Source organism: Octodon degus, unplaced genomic scaffold, assembly GCF_000260255.1.
Source record: "Octodon degus isolate 3935 unplaced genomic scaffold, OctDeg1.0 scaffold00121, whole genome shotgun sequence".
Taxonomy (NCBI): domain Eukaryota; kingdom Metazoa; phylum Chordata; class Mammalia; order Rodentia; family Octodontidae; genus Octodon; species Octodon degus.
In genome coordinates, this window is record NW_004524697.1 from 738,263 (window position 1) to 759,568 (window position 21,306).

General features: G+C 39.5%; 1 long non-coding RNA gene across 2 annotated transcripts; it reads left to right on the top strand.

The window, feature by feature from the left end:
* Positions 1-288: 288 nt before the first annotated feature.
* LOC111812340 lies at positions 289-19,247 on the top strand. 2 transcript variants are annotated; one of them, XR_002817852.1, is made up of 4 exons: positions 289-525; positions 9,514-9,653; positions 11,215-11,279; positions 18,770-19,247. It is a non-coding gene; the product is annotated as an uncharacterized LOC111812340 (long non-coding RNA). The 2 variants fall into 2 exon arrangements; XR_002817851.1 differs by lacking the exon at positions 18,770-19,247 and adding an exon at positions 12,497-13,296.
* Positions 19,248-21,306: the final 2,059 nt, after the last annotated feature.

Genomic DNA, 21,306 nt, shown 5'->3' on the forward strand with positions numbered 1-21,306 from the left:
CTCTGGCACGCCCTCTGGATTTCAGAGCTGCCACCCACAACTAACCAACATTACGAAATAAACAGTTAAAATGTTCTTCCAAAGACTATTATCACCAGGCCACGGGTTCTGCAACCTCCTCCAAGTAGTTCTGGTGGTCCAGTAACCTTCACTTGTGTGTGTTCCAGAAGTTTCTGGTTGAAAATGCTACTTTGAGTCACGGTGCCCTGAGGCCTGCCTGCTGGAATGTCTTCGAAGAGGAACATGTTGGTATTGCTGTACTTTCTCCTTTCTAGCAGGGTGCAGCTGCGCGCATTTCTGGGTTGCTTGGGTAATAGGCCTTTTGTTTTAGTAGCAAGAGCAGTGAATGTGCTCAGCAAATATTCTCAGCTTGGCCTATAGTTACTTGCAGCAGAGGGAAACCTGAGAGTGAACCCGCCTGGCAGACACTCTGAGGGCTTTTTTTTTTTTTTTCTAATTGGGACACCAAACAGACTGGAATCCCTGGAAGCCACCCTGAGGAAGTGGCAGAGTCCCAGGCAATAGGTAAAGGGGCTTGAAACTTGAGTGTCTTAGAGAAACACTAGGAGATTTAAAGAAACAAGAGCTGGTGAAGTTAGCCAAAGAAAGAGCTGATCTCTACAGAGGCAGAGTCCTGGAGATGGCTTTACGGGTTCGAGACCAATCCCAGAGCAACCCTGGGGAGCACGTGCTGTATGAGGCGAGGACACACCCAGAGGAGAGTAACTCCCATTTCTCAACACATAGAATGAATGAAGACAAAGTAGCTCCCCAGAAAATCCACACAAGCTTAAGGCTTTGCTGCTCAAACTGATATTACATAAGATTCTATGACTCAAGTAGAGTTTTCCTAGTCTTTGGTGAGACCCTTCAGTATTCTCCCCTGCCTGCCTACATTGGGCAAACAGGAAGGATAATGGAAAACTTGACTGCAGGGCATCTTATAAAATGTCTGGGTAGAAGAAGATTGCTCTGCCATAGAACAAACTTTAAGACAAGGATATTGTCTTCCCCAAGGGGTTGCAGGAGTACAAGCCCACTCCTGCAGCAAGCCCACAAGGTCTCCTTTTACAGCCCAATGTGTGTGAAGAGAAGGGGCATGGGGTGGCTCTGCTTTGCCTTCTAGAAGTGCTGTGGGGCCAAGTGAAATATTAGGTGACACAAGCTCCAGCCTGGCTCTGGCTGCCATCATCCCTTTCTCCTTCCCCAAATGCTCTACATAAGTAATATTGCTTTCTGTGTGTGCAGTGGGTAAGGAAAATTAGAAAGTACTGTATCGTACATAGTAGATCCCCACCTCAGCTTCCAACCTCATTCTGTTTCCACTTGCACCCGGGGGATGATCTATCTCACTTGCAATATACTTGCTTACATGAAAGTTAGACTGTTCAAGGATCCTTCTGTACAGTAAGTCATGGCCCATAGGTTACTTATAACCAAAGGTAGCACACTGGTGCCCTTTGGAGCTGCAGGAAGCCTGCTGTTTGTCTCAAAATTGTCTTGCTAGTGGATTCCAGAGCAGTTATGGGATGCTTTTCAGGTACTGTCTAAATGCAACAAGTCTCAGGTTTCCTGAATTTCCCAGGGAGATGCTGGTATGCACTACTAGAGTTGTTGTTGTAAAGAACCAATGTACTTAAAGGAGGGAAGTCAGAACCAGAAGATTTTCTGTCCACAAGGAAAAATCTTGTTCACAAATTTGGAAGAGATTGGACTAATTAGCAATGCCTATGAAGAATTGCAGTCACCTGTGGGAGAGGCTGGTCCCTTAAAGTGATAAATTGTGCATCTGGAAGACTTAATAATAAGTCTAGAAAGAATTCCAGTGCAGAATACAGCTTTGAAAAGGGACAGAACATTTACCCCCATTCATTTCATGTGCTGCTGCTGCTGGTACATCACTCCCTCAATAATAGTTAACAGTTCTGTAGAGAGATGCCAAGAACAAAAAGGGATCAATCAAGATCCCTTTGGTTTCAGGAGACTGATGCAAAGAAAAAAAATTTGAAAAGCATCTCTGAAGAAGGAACAGCAATGTCAGGAGAAAAGAATGTACAATTTGAATGGATAGATGCAGATTCAGAAAAATCTAGAAAATCTTGCTCAAGAATTGTAGCAGCAAAGCAAAGACTCCAGAAGCTGAAGTAACAAGAAGGTGCCTAAAAACTCAAGCATGGTAATGCAGCAGACCACGACTATGCTGAAGACCATAATTAACTTGATCTCTTTAGAGAAAATTAAAGGAATGGTGGGAACTTGGGAAAAAATAATGTGAATTAGGAACATGAACTTCATAAGTCAGAAGCACAGCCTCTTTGGGAAGAAAGCTGAAAATGTGGACTAAGACTTGGAATTTTCATCCCATCCAAATCCCTCTCCAGTCTGTGGGAAAGAGCCTACGAACTCTGGATGGCAGCTCTATCAATCAAAAAAATTCTCAAGGGGTTAAGAAAGGAAATGAACACAATAAATACATATTGGCTAAAATAGTTTGAGTTCAGATTTTCCCAGTAGCCCTCTTCCCCTTTCCTGTAGCTCACAGAAGCCTGACTAGCTCAGGATCCTCTGAAGCACTGGGTCCCCGAGGAAGCTGTAGCTGCGGGGTCAGGGATCTGCATTTGCGCGGAGGCCTTCACCCACATTCTTAGCAGCCAAGTGCTGAACACATATAACCACAACATAGTGGCTTGGATTTCCTGTCTTTTAAAGTAATTGTGTCTCTTTGCATTTTCCTTGCTGTAATTTTATTGGTGCTATAGTTGCTTTTATTGAAGTTTGATAGCATTAAAATTCTCTGGATAGCATTTTTCAAACAGATATATTTAATGCAATTTCTTTGAATACATTATTTCTATTTCTTTGGATTCCAGATTTAAATAATATAATACTGTACTTTGACTTAATAAAGAAAATACAATAACTTAAGCCATTGTTAAGTTTGATATAGATAGGATATTAAATTAAAAGAGATTTTCTATTTTAAAAAAAATATAATGTAGCTACTTACAGGCAGTTTTTTAAAAGTAACTTTAATATATCCTGTTGACTTCAACCTTCAACAGAATTTTCTTTGAAGAAGAAGAAAAGTAGTATCAGAATTACATATAGAAATAAATAAGAAAACTGAATGAGTAATATAAGGTAGGACAAACCAGTGGTATACCAGCCAGTGTGGGGTACACAAGCCAGGATGAGGTGAACATCTATAATCGCAGCAGTGCGGCTGGGGAGATGGCTCAGTAGAATAAGCACTTCCCTGGCAAGTGCAAGGGCCTGAGTTCAACCCCCAGTTCCACCAAAAAAAAAAAAAAAAAAAAAAATCTCAGCAGCCTAGGAGGCTGAGACCACAAGTTCAAGGACAGCATGAGAAGTTTGTTGAATTAATATGACCCTGTCACAAAATAAACAAGCTGAAAAAAAAAACTCAATAAACTAATGAATAAACACACAAATGGGCTAAAACTATAACTCAGTGGTAAAGCCCTGATTTTAATCTCCAGTGCTGGGGAAACATTTTTATTCATGACGCAAGTTAACTATGTAGTAATCTTTTTTAACATGTTTATTCATATCAGACATACTTATTGAGCATTGATTGACTATCAGACCCTGAGCTGGGTCAACACAGCAGAGAGAAAAGCATACCAAATGGAAGACGAAAAGAAAAGCAATGTGACAACACAAGTAACCAAGTTCTTTTAGGGGAGATTAACTGCTGTTAGAGTAGGGCAATAGCTGATCCTATTACATGAAATACATCTATGATTTTAAGATATTTAACTTCATTGTATACTTTAATGAAGGGATTTGAGCAGGGCATGCTTCATGATTTTACATTAGAGAGAAAACTGTGGGCACACTTTTGAGTACAAGCAAGTAGCAGGAACTGGAAGCCAATAAAATGGTTAAAGATACTGGCTCCTGACAAAAGAGATGAGGAATGATAGGTGACAATGAGAGATTCGAGAAGGCAGAATGTGTGGGACATGGTACATGGGTACAGGAAAGGGGCTCACAGGATATCACCAAGTTTTACAAAATGATTTTGGTTTGGATATTTAAAATATTTTCTCAAAATTGGAGCTATAACTCATAAAATACACAGATGAATACATGAATGGGTCAGGAAAATCCCTCAGATGAACCTAGAAAGAGACTTCAGTTTGGGGCTCTTCTCACTCCTCCCTCCCCTCCTTCTCCCTTCCTCACCCCTCTGTATTTCTCTGCATCTTTCCTTTTACTCAGCCACACGAGCCTGGATCATTCGTATTCCTCAGGGTGCGTACTTGAAAGTGATAGACAGAAAGACCTCCTGTCCTTTCTCCTTCTCCTCTCTCCCTTCTTCCCTTCCCTTTTCTCTTCTTTCCTAATAAGGACTAGAATTTTTAACCCACAAATTCCACAGCACAAATCCCAAGCTGAAATGAGACAGTAATCTGAATTTAGCCTTGGGTTCCTCTGGCTCCATCTTGTACTCTTCCTCCATGCAAAGCAAGGCCACTGCCCTCCTCAACCCACCCCTTCCTGCTGTCCTTACATAGGGTTATGACAGGGGCAGACGCAGCTATAGACTCCTCAAATGGATATTTAAAACTTTCATCTATTTTAACTTTCTACTTTAATAACATATTACCAAAATGTATCCCTAACATCACATACCACTCCAATATTTTTTCTGCACTGAATAATTCTCTTTAGTATGGCATTTACCCATGCTCCTGTTAAAGAAAATGGAATCATTTCCAGGTGGGGGTTTCTGTGTGCATTACTGCACATGTCTCTTTCATTCTTCAGGGTTCTGACCCCAAGTAGGAATTTCTGTTTGGCTGTTTTCTTTTACTTTTTCTTTTTCTTTTTTTTTTTTCAGGACAGGGAGATAACATGAATTCTCTTTATACATTCTCTTCCCATTGAGCTTTTTCAAACACTCCAACTGATCTATCTTTTCATACTGATTATTGATCCTTAACTCACAAATTTTCTGTTTACATAGCACAAAAATGATAAGCCATTTTTGCCTAACTCAAACTACTAATCATTTAGTGAAAAATAAATCATTCATGTGAGTTCTCTGGAGTAACCTATCAGATGGGTGTAAACAGTGCACACAGGAGCCCTTAAATCCTCAGCAGTGGTGAGTAGGCTTACTTGCTTTTGCCATCTTGAAGGTAAGGACTTGAGAGCTAAATGTATTGCTAGCATTTAAGACTCCTCACTCTTACTGTAGGCTCTTCCAAGTCTATGGCTTAATAGTCAGTAAGGGAAAGCCTCTATCAAGGCAGCTGGCACAAAGAAAAGCATGTCCTCCGTGTTCCTCAAAGCACCGCCATTGCCTTGCTGTGAGGAGCTTTTTCCTCAGTATTATCTCCTGGGTCTTCAGGAGTAGGCTCTCTGCAGCCCCCTGGCTTGGCTTTTCCTGTATTAGGTGTAACAGGGCAGGCCTGAGCACGCAATTGCATGAGGGGATTACACCAAGGGAGAAATGAGGTGTTAAGTGCTTTTAACAAGAGGCCACTTTCTGATCTTGTGGACTTGACTGATTTTCCAGGAGTGGTGCAGAATGGAAGCAGGTGGCACTGTGAGTGCATTTATTTGTTACATTTTGACTTGTCAGCAGTACAGCATGAAGGGAAGAGAGGGACACTTCAGGGAGAAGCAGACGCTTGCTGATTCCAGATGACCTTCCCACCTCTGTCTCTCAAATTTCTGTCTCAACAAACTGAGTAACATATGTGAACAGTTTATTACTTTATCTTTTCATTTCCTATAGTCTCTCTGGAAACGGAAGATTTCCTTTCTTGCACATAACGTTCCACTCATTGCTTTCCCTCATTCAACAAGTGCTAAGTTAGAATTGCATGCCAGGTTTTCTGCAAGATTTGAGGCACAGCACTGGATAACACAGACAAAGGCCTTGCCCCCGAGTGTTGTAATCAGCCACCCTGTGACAAGTGTTACGGACATTTTTCAAGGAAGGGATATGTTCCCTGATATCTTTTATGTAGGGTAGGACAGAAAATTACAGAGGAAGTGAAATTAGGTTACAGCGAGCTCTGGATGTGGCACAGCAGCATCCTGTGAGAAATGTCTTTCCTATGACTTCTTTCTTTTCACCCATCCTGCAACAGCTCTTACCCAGAACAAAATTTCCTGTCTGTGCCAACTGAACAGAGAAGTTAGGAGACTTCTGACTTCCATCATGTTCAGCTCAATCAACTGTTTGACCGGTAGATGAGACAATTATTTTTAATAACATGAACTGAATCACGTTATCCTACTTGTACAAGAGCACAAAACTCTTCCTTGGAGTCCCATTTATCCTAAGTAAACTTGCTCTTTGTGCCATGGTCCCCTGAAGCCTGGCAGCAGCCCCCTCCTAATGGTGCAGACTTCACGTCCTGCTGCTTGCTGGGCCCACCACAGTCCAGCCAGAGCTGTCTTTACACTTTCCCCAGACTGCCAATGTCTTCACTTTCCTTTCCGCCAGAGCACTCGCCTCTAGTTCTTTTCCTCTGGTTCACATCACTGAAACCTTCCTATCTTTCAACTTTTAGCCAAAAGGACAGGTCCAAGAGGGGTTCCTTTCATCTAGCTTTCTTAGGAGCTACAAAACTCCAATCATATTTTGTTTCTTCACTTCTGCCTTGTTTCCTTCCACAATAAGATACTATTCTCCATCAAGGCGAGATAGCAGCTGACTTGCAACAGACCTCCAATGCATTTTTACGGTACTATCTGTAAAGAACAGATGTATTTATATATGTGTGTGTGTATATATATATATATATATGGATTTATATATAATATTTATATTTATACATATGTCTATATATCCTAGTGAAATAAAATTTTGTTAGAAAAATTAATTCCAGTAACAAAAAATCTAAAATGGAAAAAAATTAGATAACTAGAAATGATCCTCTTGTCACCAACATTTGACACTATAACCGTGCCTCCTGTGCACATGGTTGACATTTTGGGTGTAGCATCCAACTCCTATTCTTGGTACAGGAAGGTTCCAGATTGTACCACGTATGATTATGAGCATCTGGGGACTCTCGCCTGCTGCTAGATCAGCTTGTCCTTCCCAGGTTGAAAGCTGTAATGTTTAATTAAAATAAATATGTTAGTTGACTTTGGTTAAGGTGAGAAACACTCAAGATGCTTGACTTATAATGGTATAATGTTTGTTTTGGTGCTCCGCGTTGGAGCCTTCAGTACTGCTTTCCAGATTCTATTCTGTGAACTTTATTTTATTTATTTATTTATTTATTTATTCATTCATTTTTTAATTTTTTAATTTTAATTTTGTATTTTTGTATTTTAGGGAAGTGTCTACAGGGTGTTCAGGGTCTCACTACTAGATTGGACTCGTGATTCTCCTGTTTACAGCAGCCCAAGAGCTGGGCTTATAGGTGAGTGCCTCCACTCCCAGTCTCAATTGCCTTCTCAGCAGGCCCAACCCCCAGGCCCTGTGCCTTATTCTGTGAACTTTAGATACAGGAATTCATTTAACCCTTGTAAAAGCTCTTGGTTATTACTACTATTCCTCTTTGATTGGAGAACAAACTGAGACACAGACAGGTTAACTACTTCAAGGACAGAGCAAAACCCGGCAGATTCAGGATCCATGTATAGATATTTCCGATTTATAATTTTGTCTTCTTAGGTAGTACATGCACACAATTGTTGCTCAGAGAGTTCATTGTATGCTTGGTGTTAATGCATGTTACTGCTTTCATCCTGGTCAATGTTGCAAATTAAAATTTATTAGATGAGAAAAATAAACACTACAGAGAGAAAACTAAGGCTAGTTGATGGCCAAGGTTACAGTGGAATTTCATAGAAGAAACTTTTTCAGGTCAGAGCTGCTGGATGCCCTCAGCCACATCTCTTTCCAGTAATTCTCAGCTGCATCAATTAATGACTTTTATACAAAAAAAAAAAAAAATCTGCTTCCATTATGTTAATGCATCAGTTGAAATATCTATTGCTAAGCACTTATTTATTGTTCAGGATACATAAATGGTGATTTTTCTGACTACACAGTATGTCTAACATAATGGTTTAAGATGCTAAATAGTGAAAGAAAGGGACCTAGCTACAGATTATTGAGAATCCATGCCTTAGCTTAGTAAATACTGAGGAATTATCTGGGACAGTTTTACAAGCCTCATCATTAGATAAAATCTAGTTCAAGGTTCTCTTCTAGAACTTTTCTTTTGTAAGTGCAGAGGAGAATTTTAAGGATCTAAAGTGATCAGAAACTCTAAGCACACTTCTAAGTGTCTAAAAGTACACTTGAAGAGAAATAAAGTACCCTGGAATGCACCTTCTCTCAGAGGCTCTGAATTTACGGGACTGAGCCAGCCATAGCAGCTCTCCTCAGATTAGCAAAGCAAAGCAGATGTCCATATCCGCCTCAGCCAGGCCTCATGCTCTGGTCACGACCATGCCAACACAGTTGCTTCTCACCTTGCTCCTACAGTCATCTTTGTGTTCAACTGCTTTTAGAGTTAGCTCATGCTGTAGGTTGCTTTAATAATAATTGTAAGCATTTCAGCTTGCTTATATGTATATATCCATTTGGTTGTTTTTTGAGCTTCTTAGGAATGATCATTTTAAAAAGAGTTTCTCTCAGATAATTATAATTATGATGACAGCTTTGTGTTTGGCCATTGCGTGTGTGATCCATACTATCCAACACATTCGAGACACACTGAAAATAATCAACATTAGCCAAATAGGCAGCTTTCAAGTTTACTTCTCAGTGGACACTTTTGGTTAACACACTAGGCTTCCATTTGTCCAGGACAGCTGTCAAGAAGCTGCCTAAAATCAATAGAAGAAAAACAACTTTAAAAAAAAAAAGTATAATTCGCATTTTAAGAATAAGTAAACAGCCTTCTGGGTCAAAACTGATGTTTTCTGCTTTCACAAACAAGGTCTAAGGAAGCTCTGACAACAGAAAGCAATGCTGGGTTTCTAAATATGACTTTTCACTCATAAACCTCAAATAAATGGAGGTTTGATTGACAAATGATTCAGATTACCTCCCTGGAGAAGCTCTGATCCTCTACTTGATTGTGACACAGATACTTAAACCTTGTATAACCAATTCCGAAATAATGAGCCCGCATTGTTGGATGAGCTACAGAGTTTGACAGCAACATAATGAAAATGCACGGCGGGAACTTGGGGGTGGATCTTGACAACTGGCTGAGCCTGCGGTGCCTTGGCTGCAAAGGGAGAAGCTCACATGGTTGTATTTGCAGTAAGCAATGCACTGCGTATTTATCCATGATGCACCCCCCCCCATTCTCTCATAATATTGGCTGATCAGGTAGAAGCCATTCTAAGATTTGCCCCTCATTTTTAGTCCTGCCAACTTGTGTTTTAGTGCTTTATAAAAGACAAAAGCACAATGTGCCAAGGAATATAATTCAGTATTATACACAAAGAGTTTGCTCTGCTTCCATACAGCATGTTCTGCAAACTGTTCTCTTGCTTAAGGAACTGATGGAGTTGTACCTGACAAGAACCACATGCTGCTATGCCTGGCATTTCCCCCAGCTGCACTGCGAAGACCTTGGGTTTGACTTTGTTATTGTAACTTGAAGTACTTCAACTCTACCATAAAACATAATAGCCAAGTAAGTTGGGAGAGAAGTGTACATTTGTTTTGGGAGAGGAAAATGGAGTTTTATCTTCCCTAATGTGTCATCAACTAAGATTTTTCATTTCAATATACAAAGTTCAAGTTCATAATGGACTTTGCTTCCTAAAATTATGTATGACTTGATAATAGCAAATTCAGGCAGTTTATAGTAGTAAAATTGGTCTTTATTTTATTTATTTATTTTTTTGTTCTTTTTCATGGGTCTCATAGAAGCATCGTCTTTGCAAATTTTAAAATCACAAGTGTTATTAAACCTGGGTCATTAAGGTGATATGATATACAAATTAAAGCCAATTCTTGAAGACATGTGAAGGTGTCTTTTCAGTATTTTCTCAATTTTATTCTGTATGGAGGAATTATATTTATTAACAAAGCCTGCTTACTTCAACTGACTTTGGAAGAACTGTCTTCCTCTTCTGCAACAAAATAGCTACTTTTTCTAGGAAAGTCACTTAGACAGTTTGCCAAATAAGCAGTGTTCACTGTACCTCAATATCACATTATAACTGACAGAATGTTCTAGGCTAAGAACATTCCGAAACTAAGTATTGGAAACCCGCACTCAATAAAGTCAGATTTGCTTGAAATTTTGTGAGTCGATCCATACTTGGTAACCTTAAAGGACGCGATAGATTTTAAAATACAACAGATCAAAGCATTAAAATAGGCTGTTCAAGAAAGTTCTGGAGGCAATCAGCACTGGATGAATTGAAATGTGGATATGGTCAGTGATTCAAGTTTAGCATTAAGGAAGCTCCTTGAAAACAGTTTAAATCTAAGTATGAATCTTACTTTCAATTTTATTTTAAAACTTGTAAATTGGTCTGCTTGCTTTCCAGAAAACTGAAATCTGGTACCATCTTAGTTACTTTCTGGCCACTGGGACAAAAACACCTGATGTGTGCACATTGGTACACAGTCTGTAGAAGGTCCAGTCCACAGACAGGCAGGAAGCTGGCTGCCCGGCAGGGAGTGGCAGAGGAGGCTTGCTCGTGGAAAGGCAGTCAGGAAACAGGGAGGGAGATCGGGAAGGAGGCAGGGCCAAGCCCTGGTGCCCTGCTGCCTCCAGTCAGGCCTCATCTCCCAGCAACACAGTGTTGTGAACTCATCCGTGGACGCGTCCAGCAAAGCGAGTCACACACCATGGTGCGCTCACCTCCCAAATGTTCCGGCTGTGGGCGCGTGAGGCTTCGAGGGGAATTAAATATTAGATACAGACCACAGGCACTAAGGAAAGCTACATGTCGGTGATTTTAGGGGTCATCTTTTTCACATAACCAAAATAGATTTGAAATTCATGTACATTGGATTTTATTTTATTTTCTTCTAAGTAATATATGAGCTTTCTAGATAGTATATAGCATGCCTGACTTGTATAATATGGCAGCAAAATGTGTTTTAATACATGTATATGCTGACAGTATCCTTTCAAAACACATGGTCAAATCAAGTCCTGTGACTATGGTACCTTAAGTGTTGGGGTGTCATGAAATCAAAGAACTCATTTTAAACATGTCATCTGTATTTTACTCCAGTTTTCATTATTTTGAAGCTGGACCCTGAACCTGGAAGAAGATCTGCCCATAGAGCTTTGGGTCAGGTGAATTTCAAGAAAATTGTACTTGTATCACGTGCCTGTACAATTAAGTGACACAGCGCCCCTCACAATCCTCCAAGCCATCCAGTCACAGCCAGACAAAGGAAGATCAGATGGCACTAGCTTCCCTCAAGTTCAGGGGTGGCCCAACAGCAGCAGTGCAAACAAGGGCTGCAGAGGAGGATGGAGGATTGGCTGCTACCCCTGGGAAGAGAAGCTCGACTTGTTGTCAGAGTCAATGACACGCCATGTGGTTGGCACAGTGGTGGTTTGGGGCAGTGTTCTGTAGGATCATCCATCAAACCCTAAACTGCTAAAGAGGGCAGGCAATGAGGCAAAAGTTTTGCAACCTGGGGTCTCTGATGCAAGCAAAGAGTGGGAAACATGATTTAATTTTAGGCAAAGTTGACTTAATTCTCTAATCAGGACTCCACAATCCCCAACTCTTTCTACATTCTCTTAATATGTTTCTTTCTACAAGCTTCATCTTTACCAAAAGCTTGCATAGGCATCACATTATTTCAGTTGCCCAAACAATATTTGATTACTCTTTGATAAAAACTAGGCATCACTAGACCTCTTGGGACAATGAACACAGGCACTGTTCTAACTTCATTTCCCCCTTCGTGAGCTATGTGGACTGTTTTGTTTACTCTTCATAACAACCCAGTGAGATCTCATTACCTTATTTTTTCAGTAATGAAACAGAGGATGATGAAAAGTAACTATCCCAAAGACACACAGTCATTAATGCCTAGGGTAGTTTGACCTGAACGTCATTCTTGCTTTTGCTTTTCCCATAGTGGAATAGCTCTAGCCAGGATGTCTGTTTGTCACAAGAGGTGGTAAACTAACAACTCCCAGGTTGATTTAGGCCATAAAGAGACAGTATATAATTTTTAAAAATATTACAACTAGTTGCAAGTAATTAAAACAAGTGAGATAATTACCTGAAAATACAATTTTCTGGGTTCTCTTACAAAGGTTCTGTATCTATTGATAAGCCATTAATGAATCATCAGAATTCCAAAGTCAGTGTTAAACCCTGCCTAGTATCTTCTGTGAATAGTGCCTGGATATTCAAAAAAATGAAATCTACTGTTCTCTGACCCATTCTTGAGAGAGTGTTTCCTACAAATCTAAAGGGAAGACAGATCTGATGGGTAAATGGGAGCCAAGCTATGAAAGGACTTAAGACATACTTAATCTTCCCTTGACAGATACAGTCTGAAGTGTTAAGCTTGCTAAGCAGTCCCTGCTGAAGAATGGTCTTCAAAGTCCCTGTATAATAGTGCTTATCCCTTCTGCTGCCCTGGCAAGAAAATCCACCTGAGTGTCTCAGAGGTCTTTTCTATCCAAAATCTATGATCCAAGATTTATGGTTCTTACTGAGACAAAATGGCCATCGAGCATTCCTGGACTCAACAGAAGCTTTACAGTGTAATTCTCTGGTTCTATAAATGTCCAAAAGCTAGAACTATCTGATGATTAAGAAGCTTGTCTCTATATCAAAGGAAAGTTCCATTTCCCATAAGTAAACTCTTGGTATGCAGGAAGGTATCATTTATAATCCTGTATTTAAACATAGAAAACTAAGTAGATGTTGGAGAGGTCTCTATTGAATTCAAAATCAAGATGATTCCTTTAATCTAATGAACATTATGATTTGTCTATTATCCCATGCCTCTGATTCCACCCTCTCTCTCATTCTTCTGTTCATTTTTGTCTTCTCTTCTTCATAATCTGAATCTATCCTTCCTCAAGATTCCTTTCAATTTATTTCCTTTGCTTCTAATAGGAACTTATCTCCTGCTGTTCTTTGAATATTTATTTCTCACTCTTGCACTTGATTACTACAGGGAACATTATGCCCTGAACAAAGCGCTGGTCTGAGGCAAGCAGAGCTATGATTATTTACTTTTGGTCGTGTGAATACGAATGTTTACTCTTCAAAGTTTCTGAGATCCCTTAATCTGAAAAATGGAAATAACTACGTTGGATGTGTCTTAAAAGACCAAATGAAATAATATGTTGAAAAACATCACACCATCTAGCAACTGATGATCAATAAGCATGCCTTTAGAATTAGAAAGAGTATATTGATTTCTCTGATTCAACATGATGTGGAGAAATAAAATTACAAAATAAAAAAATAAAAGTTTGCTGCTGGTTTTAGTGCAAAAAAATGTTGTGGATTTTCCACTTCTCTAATTGGACACAAATCGAACAGAAATAAAACTTTTAAGTGCTATGTTTTAAGATTTTGTAAAATTTTTCTGCCACTCTAAGTAGCCCCTAAGACATTTTTAAAATATGCTTGAAATGAGTCTTGCACTGATTCTTTTTGAATCCAAGTTAAATAAGATATTTTGTCGATTAATGTATTTAGTTCAATGAATTTTCCCCCTTGCTTGGCAAGCAACATGTTCAGTGAAAGAATCATACTGGAGAAAGTATCTGTGGGAAAGAAAAAAAAAAAAAAAAAAAAAGAATTAGCATTATGTGTTTCACTTGCTCTGCGTGCTCTAAGTGAAGAATTAAGCACAATGAGAAAGCAATTATTCAGAAACCACCCTTTGAGGAATCATAATTTTCAACAGCAGAAAGTGAAGGTGAAGAGGTTAAGTAACTTGCCTGAGGCCATGCACTGAGGACTCTGCCAAAGTAAACTGTCCAGGCAGCTTTAGAATCTGGAGAGCCGCCTGAGGTTCACCAGCGTCTGCCTCAGTGGAGGTGTTCCTTCTACTCTACCACATTGATCCTGCAGGCTTCCTCTGGGCTTTTAAAGGCTCCCATCCACAATCTAGCAAAGCTGAAATCTGAAGCCAACGAACCAAAATACAATTATTCTTAATTCACAATACACTAATATATCTTCATAAATCTTTGTTCAACAATATCAATAATGTAGAGAGAAGGTTCTCAGAACCAATTTTTCTCCCCAGGGAACATTTGGCATTATCTGGGAACAGTTTTTTTTTGTTGTTGTTGTTGTTGTTGTTTTTTGTTTTGTTTTGTTTTGTTTTTTTTTGGTGGAACCAGGAATTGAACTCAGGCCCTTGGGCTTGCCAGGAAAGCGCTTATTCCACTGAGCTATCTCCCCGGCCCCTGGGAACAGTTTTGATTATCACATGAGTTAGCAGGTTTTTTACTGGTGTCTAAATAGTAGAATCCAAGGACACTTCTGATGTCTATAATGCCCAAAATGTGCCTAATAAGAAAGAATTATCTAGTACAAAATGTCAATAGTACTAAGAATGAAAAACCTGACCTAAAGTCTTCTCTTTTGTGACAAGGGAAAATAATTAGAACTAAACTTCTCAGTGAGGACAAATTGTATGACTCAATCAAATGTATACTAATATTTTTTTTAAACATTGAAAGGAGAGTAAAGAATTATGGCTACAAAATTTGAAAAAATGATTTTTCAGAACTGTAAATTTACACAAAAGTCTTTTTGCTTTAAGAATGTTTCTTTAGAGGGCCAGCGTGATAGCTGAGTGGAATAAGCACCTGCTTTGGCAAGTGCAGGGACCAGGGTTCCAACCATAGTCCTCCATGTCATGCCGGCCCTGCTCCAGGAGCACGCAGAGCCAGCAACAGAGTCCAGGCATGGTGGTGCATCCCTGTAATCCCAGAGCTGGGAAAGCTAAAAACAGGAGGATAACTGTGATTCTAAACTGCTTAGTGCAACCCTGTACTAAGTACATAAAAAAATGAAAAAGAAAACAAATGTTTTTTTTTTTTAATTTTAAAAAATAAATTGATTACCAAAGCAATCTCAGCTTGTAGTAAAAGAATGGCACAAATCCCAAAGGCTACTTAATGTGGAGAATCAGCTTCTCTCCTTCTCCAACTTAAACTGAGAGCCCAGCGTTATACAGCCAGAGGGGTGCTGGACTAACAATAATTAGCCAGCTTTTGTTCAAAGTTGTAGCTCACATGTGTGTCATAATCTAAGACACAGTTTCTATTTTCATGAAGATGGTCCTAGACAGGCAACGCCCAAGTAGCTTGACATAGGTTAATGAACATATTCCCTCCCAAATGATATAGTTTATTAGGTCTGAAAGTTCATTACTACAAAGCTTCCAACTATAATGACAAACTATCAAACATCCTCAGATTCCTAAGTACATAGATCACATAAAAGATTCTGCAACGATAGGTCCCAGCAGAAATGCAGCCATAAAACTTGAAATGTTAGCACAACTCGAAACAAATTATAAAATAGTGTCCTCATATGTGTGGCAAGCCTTCTGTAGTTCAGCAGTGTCTGACGATGCCCTATTTCCAGCAGACAAGAGGCCCATTCCCCCTCATCTCTTAAAGTTAGGCATGACAGTGAGTCTTCCCTCTCTAGCACCCTTTATGGTGAAATTTGACCATGATTGCACCCACAACTGTTGTTACAAGTCCAAATTTACTGAATTATAAAAGTTACTGTGGTGACCTGAAATAATTATACTTTGATAGTAATGTATAACACACCAGGAACTAGATAATAAAGTGGAAAACTTTATGGAGAGGAGGAGCTCTTGCTTCCAAAGCATCGGTCTGCAACCCCACAAAGTCATTCTCAGCCTTAAGCAGTCTGTCCTGAAGCACCCAGCTCATCTGCCTCCCTGGATTATAAACAAGCTGGACATGTCTGAGTCACCAGTGGCTGAAGCACGTGGGCACCAGGCTACCTGGATGGCAGGCATTACTACCACCTCAGACCACAGTTCCTGTGATTTTTGTCCCTGTTGACAGCACATGGCAGGCAATACACACTGCAAGTGGGGATGGTAGATGAACACACAAAGTCCAGAGAAGTTAGTTGTCATGTAAGCCTCTCAAAAGTAATAATCTAAACTGTTAGATAAATATTTGTAAATGCTTTCTTCTGAGCAAAACCAAAAGTGTAGTTTTCGGAATGCAAGTATTTCTATTTGCAGAGATTAATGAAAGTGGAGTCTTTATTCAACCCACACAAATGTAGGTCTTCTTTGGTGTTTGTCAGTCAGGATGTTGTTTAAATGACAATGTTCTCTAAAAATGAGGCTTAGCCCAACTTGGATGAGATCTCTAAGAAGAAGTATTATGCAAACAGTTGAGAAAAAGTACATTCTACAAACAGAGTTGAAGATACTCTCTGCTTTGATCAGACTTACCATACAATTCTTCTGCGTCATAGGCAGAAGACATAGAATCTTTAAGGACAAGAGAATAAATGTCTCCTTGAATATTATAAGTAGAAGTGTTCAGTAGAGAAAAATTAGCTTGTTGATGAATCATTCCTTTTGAAATACAAATTATTTTATTAAGTGACTTGTGGACCCGATCTTTTTTCTGTTAATATTATCTCATTCAATGGTCACTTATTATTTAATTTACTGTGATAAATATATTATTTGAAGCAAGTTAAACTTTGAATTATAGAAGACCTCTATGCTTGGGTCATTAAGGCTTCACATCAAATAATATGGGATTATTTTATATTATCTGTAATTAAAATCTATAGACACAGTGTTGTTAAATTCATAAAACCTTTCCTAGCCAGGGGATTGCCTCATCATTTGTAGAAGAGAGATCTTCTACAGAGCTTCTCCTTTAAGTCTATATGCACTAAAATCAGACCTCAATCCATAAGTGGCTTCAGGGAAGAACTGTTCCACGCTGAAAGCAGCCTAAGGAAGGTCCTATTTCTAAGCTTGCCAATGATACAACTATACCAGGAGGTCATAGTCCTTTTATCCATATTCTTGTGCCCTGTGCCAGGCAAAGTAGCTAAAAATTTCTAAAAAGTGGTGACTCTACTTGGACAATTCACAAAATAAGTTTGGAGAAATTAGTGGGTTTCTCTTGGTAACTTTAATTCAGTAAAATATCCCTGTATTAGTTTCAGATGGCTGCAGTAACAAACACTACAAACTTTGTGGCTTAAGACAACTGTAAATTTATTGTTCCTCACTCCTGGTAGCTTGAGATCTGAGATCAAAGTGCTGGCAGCGTCTTGCTGTCCCCGTAGCCTCCAGGGAAGCCCCTTTGTGCTGCCCCCAGCTCCTCAGAGCTCCAGGCTGTGGACACGTACATCCAACCCGGGCCTCCATCTTTGCATGGCACTTTCTGTGCCAACACAAACTTCTCTTTTACATGGCTACTTGCATTCTGCTTTAAGGGCTTGTCCTTCTCTAGTGCGATTTCATCTCATCAGATCTGTAAAAGGCCTATTCCAAATAGGGCTACATTCAGAGGTATCATGAATTGGGATTTTAGTTTATGTTTTAGGTAGAGGTATTTCAGTCCTAAGAACAACTCACTAATAGACTTAGGTTGAATTACCTTTGCTCTTTGAATTTTCGGAACATCCAGGAGTGCCTTTTGGACTTCTGCCTTAGAGCAGCCTCGTGCAATCAGAGGGCCAGCCAGCACTCACTAGGGCACTGATCCTTATATAGAACTCTTTCTCGTTTTTTCAACTTGTTTGGAAAAACTTTCTACCAGTAGTCATTATCCCAGAGTAATGCAGGATGAAACGATCTGTAGAGATGAAGCAGCTCTAAAGTCAAGAAAGCAAAGATAGCTGATCTCATGCAAGGTGGGGTTCTAACAAGCAGCTAAACGCAGCTCCGGCCTCAGCACTGTCTTCTCCCCTCAGGAGCAGACTCCACAGTCAAGCTCTTCTCTGCTCCCTATCATTTACTGCCACACCAGGATGGGGAACCTTTTAGAGATCGAGTGCTAAATGGCAACCCCAAACCCACTTCCTTATTCTCCAGTGCCAACACTGCCTTAAAACTGAATGCTAAAATTTTAGTTCAGAAAAAAAAAAAAAAAACACCTCGGATATTAACATATTTTGTCTTAAAAGGAAAACACAGTAACAAGCGCACCACAGGTTCGCCACATTGAGTGTTTCTGTTGGTCGACAGAAAATCCTCAAAATTTCAAAAATAGCAAAGTTTTCTAAGCATAAGAACATAATAAAGGTATAAAGAAGTGACAGTGATGGTAAGACTGGTTAGTGGATAATCCTCTCTTCCCATACAACTCAGCAAATAAATATCAAAGAGGTTGGAACAAAAACAATGTCATTCATGAGCACATTTCATGAATTACATCATTTCAGACTCGCGAGAACGAGGTTTGCTTTAGGATTATGCGGAGAGTACTAAGGGCGGTGATAAGAATGATTATCCTGTCATTTGTGGACCTTCACGCTTCTGTGGACGTGCAGTGGAGGCTGCGTGGAGCTGAAGGGATGATTCATTGCACAAATGTGCTCAGTTAAAGAGGAAATAGAAAACTGTGATTTCAGAGACTTCCCACTGCTGGCATGAAAACGCGTCGCCCCCAGCAGCAGTCACTGCGCAGTGTACAATTGCTCGCTCTCAGTATTCAAGCCAGCAATTTTTATCCTTTTATGACTCTTTCTCAGATGACTGCTTTTTACTTACTTCCTTTGCTGTGATTATAACTAAATGCATTTGCATATTCTGCTTCACTAGAAATGCTGTTACCTTTGATTCGCTGGAAAATCACTTCAAATCCTCTCATGACTTCACTTAAGTTTTGGACAATTTACACAAAAACTTCCTCCTCAGAACTACGTAATGTGTGCTTGTACTGTTTAAAATCTGAAGTAGAAACGCAGTTATGTTTCTTTTAGGACAAAAAGAAACATTCAGGAAAAAAAAAGTGAGCCAGTGTGGTGATGTGCATGTTAACTTACCATGAATGCAAAATATTGCAAATAAATGTTAAGGAATTCTGAATGAATATGTTACATCACTTCTCAGATTGCATTTAAACAGTTAGTTCAGACCTACAGGATTATACAAGTAACTGTGACTTTAGCAAAGAGGTAAGAGTAACATTTCTAAAAGGCTAAATTGTTCTTGAAAAGTATCCCAGAAAAATCAGATGTGGATTCTATCCTGGGCCTGCCCGGTCAACCCTGCCCCGGGGGCACATTGAGATGGCAATTAAGACTGGGTGTGGTGCACACGCCTGTAATCCCAGCTCTTGGGAGGCTAGAAATAGGCAGATTCTACAAGTCCCATCTAGTAGTGAGACCCTGAACACCCAATAGATCCTTCCCTAAAATAAAAAAATAAAAACTCAGATGTGGCCTCAGTGCTTTTGTCACTATTGATAGCCTCTTGCCTATTTCTCTTCCTCTATTGTAAAAGAGGGACGCTTAAGATAGATGTAGGGAGCCAAGGAGATAGCTTGGCAGCGTAAGCACTTGTGGGGCAAGCAGAAGGTCCTCTGGTACCAAACAAAACAAAATAAAATAAAATAAGGATACACTAGGGGAGCCTTAAACATGAAGAGGACAGGTTCAGGGCCTGTTGAGGCCTCCTCTTCAATGGAGGCTTGGGGTTCCACAGACCACCGGCTTTTCTTGGTTAAAGGTGGAATTTTCCTGGGGTCTGTTGCTGCAGCAGGATGCTACGAGGATTTGTCACAGCTTTGGAGGCAGCACAACTGAAAAGGGACTGGGAGTGCTTTCTCCCGAGGACCCATGCAGATTGGCGGTGGCATTCAGCCTGCCCCTGAGCATGCTGTCTTCCTCTGCATCTGTGGCTCAGCTGGAGAGGGGCAGGTTTCCTAAGGTTAAGTATTTAAAAATAATTACTGGGATGACTTCCACAGATTGAGAGATCCCAGAGGGAAATATCTCGGTTTACAAGAGTAAACCATGTTTCATACCTGAAAAAGAAGTGTCTCATTACTATTTGTTTCTCAATAAAATTAATTTAAAAAGTGTATCGTAAAAGTCTGGCAGAAAATCTTTACAAGTAGCTCATTAATAGCATTAAAACTTAAGAATCTTTCTTGTTAATATACAACTGAGAATTTGAAAGAACTGTTCCTATTAGCTGGACCCCTAAGTGCCAGGTTCAGTGGTGAGTCCAGTACAGCAGGGAGTGGACACAGGCCTGTTATTTACCTGGTGGCCTTGTTTGATGGCCCTGTGATTCTTACATGTTAGACAGAAAGCCAGTAACAGATTATGGTAACTTGAAAAGGTAGAGTTGACTGAAATAATAATTATGATAATCAAGAATGTAAAAGATACTTTTTTGAGAATTGGTATTGGGTCCCTGAACACTGATCATTGGTGGTTTTGTTTCAGTTGATATAGTGAAAGCAGCTCGATTGTTACCTATTTTAAATATTTTCAACCACAAATACACCTGAGTACTGAATCCCAATATTATCATCTACTCTGTAATTAATTTTTATATACCCAGACCTCTTATGTCCTTTATGATCTTCAAAAAACAGGTGAAGAATTATGTCTAATTCTTTAAAATTTTTAAAGAAGAAAAATGCTTGTGATATGTCAGTATGTTCAGAGAAATAATCTCTGGTGGAAGATCAGTTGTGTAGTGTCTTTAGAATTGCTTAGGCTCTAATTAGTTATTAGGCTTAATAAAGTACATTTGAAATTTCTGTTATAATGAAACCTTTTAGTTTTAAGGAAAATTTTAAATGAAATGTCAGGTGCATGAAGTAACATTTTTCTCTAAACCACATTACCCTGTTAAAATTGCAATATTGTTAATTAAACATGTATAATCAGTGTCAAAATGAATAAATAAAAATAAAAGGAAAATTATAATTTGAAGCTCTAATTTTGTTTTGGATCACTGCTAGTATTTAATATAGTCACACTGGAATTTTTTTTTTTTTTTTTCCAGAACCGGGGATTGAACTCAGGCCCTTGTGCTTGCCAGGGAAGCACTTATTCTACTGAGCAATCTCCCTGGCCTCTGATAATTTTTTTGTGGATGTACTCATACTTCATTTTTCATGAAGTCAAATGACATTGAAAGACCAGAGAAAGCCATAAAATACTGGTCCGAATCTAGAGGTCTGATCATGGAGGTAACTTTTTGATATTTGTTGTTTGTTTGCTTATTACACCAGTGAGCCAGCACACATATCCTTTGTTTTGTTTTGGTTTGGGTTTAGGTTTTGTCTTTCCTTCTGAGATGGGCTTTTGCTGTGCAGTTCAGGCTGGCCTTAAACTCCC